The sequence below is a fragment of the Nanorana parkeri genome, unplaced genomic scaffold (assembly GCF_000935625.1).
Source record: "Nanorana parkeri isolate BGI_ZX_2015 unplaced genomic scaffold, ASM93562v1 scaffold1403, whole genome shotgun sequence".
NCBI lineage: Eukaryota > Metazoa > Chordata > Amphibia > Anura > Dicroglossidae > Nanorana > Nanorana parkeri.
In genome coordinates this window covers 431,722-433,371 of record NW_017307671.1, presented here as the reverse complement: position 1 = coordinate 433,371, position 1,650 = coordinate 431,722, and the positions used below count along the sequence as shown (strand labels likewise).

Genomic DNA, 1,650 nt, shown 5'->3' with positions numbered 1-1,650 from the left:
AACAAGGGCTAAAAACATACACGTTAAGACAAAAAATATGGGAGCTGTAGCTATGGATGTTTTTTAGTGCTACATACTCTGGGGCTGTCTTCTTCATCTAGCGAGTTATAAACCTGGATAAGCATGCAGCTACTAGAGTCCAGAGTCTGTACTTCTTTCTTGCAAGCTTGTCCTAGGTCAGTAATTCACAGATCGAGACACCAGGCTGAAGGGGACATCCTGGAGTTTGCAACAGTAAGGGCAGCTCCCATATTTGTGAAGTCTACAGTAAATGACTATAGTATATGGATTATAGTTTGCTGATCTCAGAACCACAAACACGGTTAAGATTTCTATTTCAACAATTTCAGCAGAACTATCCATTACACACAACCAACCTGCCAACTCTCTTGCAATGCGTGCTGCTTCTTCTTGTTTCTTTTTCTCCTCCGCCTCTATCCTTCTGTCTTCTTCAGCTTTTGGTTTTAAATATGCTGTAAAAAAGAAAAGAAATCTCAGAAAACATTTAGCCAATCATTTCCTCAAACTCCACGTTGAGAAACCAATACCTGAAAAGATTAGGTTTATATACTTTCACTCATGGTAAGAGACTTCAGCACAGCAGTGGAGGGCATTCCAGTGGATATGGACAACCGACCACCTGCTTCCGCATTACAAGTAGAACTAAGCTGCAGAAACACAGGTTTCACAGTTTCTCCCTGTGAACGCTCACAATACCTAAAAGTTAGCACTGCAGCTTTAGAGTCATGGTGTGAAACTTATGGGTCATATACTTAATTTGGGTGCAGGAACTTTGTTGAAGGTTGCCTGAGTCCACAATTCGCATATTACATCTTTGCACCAGGGAGAAGCAATGTCTCACTAAAAGGCAAGTACAAAAATCCAATTTTCTCTGCCGTTCATTGAGGGACGCTGGAATTCAGATAGTCAGGATGTCCAAAAGTAGTCCGAGTGGTTCAACCCAGAAAAAACAACTATAAAATGGACTAACTCAGTAGGGGGGGACACCCAAGTACACCACAGTGGGAATACCAGAAGATAGCTTCAGTATAGAGCCATCGCTCCGAACAGCAACAGAATTATCAAGCAACACTGATTATCTAATTTCTTGTCCAATAACAGAACAGACCAAGTTGACCCTGTAGGTCAGTCCTCCTGAGAGGGAGGATCCTGAGGGGCATCATGTAACACAAGGGGTTGAACATGTATCAGAGCTAAGGAGCCTTCCTGAGAAGGGGGGAGAGGGCCTATGTGGGATGCAGCCCCAGAGCCTGGAATATCATGAAAGCTGTGACAAACTCACAGAAACCTAGGAAGGTGCAGGGTACTGAGCTGGAGGCAAAGGGAAAATGAGACGAAGGAGTAACAGGAGGAGACAACAGAAGGTATTAGCCTGAAGGCGAGGCACCCTCCAAGATGCACAGACAGAATCCCATTTGAAGTGGAGGCACACCTTCATGCAGGGGTTTCAATAGCACTCAAGAGTACAAACTGCATAGGCCGAGGAAGTCAGTCAGCTCCAGATAACACCTGTTACAGAATTAGAAGAAGGACTGGATTTAACCAATCTCTCTAGATCTTCTAAATTGGGACTGAAGCATGATCTGGCCTCCTGAGACAATGGAGGGGAGGGAGAGGGGGGGTGCGGGG

At 44.5% G+C, this 1,650-nt stretch overlaps 1 long non-coding RNA gene across 1 annotated transcript in view; it reads right to left on the bottom strand.

The window, feature by feature from the left end:
- The window catches only part of LOC108798101, a 5,888-nt gene that overhangs the window by 1,347 nt on the left and 2,891 nt on the right, over positions 1-1,650 (bottom strand). The window contains exon 2 of the long non-coding RNA XR_001941930.1: positions 378-473. This is a non-coding gene — a long non-coding RNA (uncharacterized LOC108798101). The remainder of the gene's footprint in view (positions 1-377; positions 474-1,650) is intronic.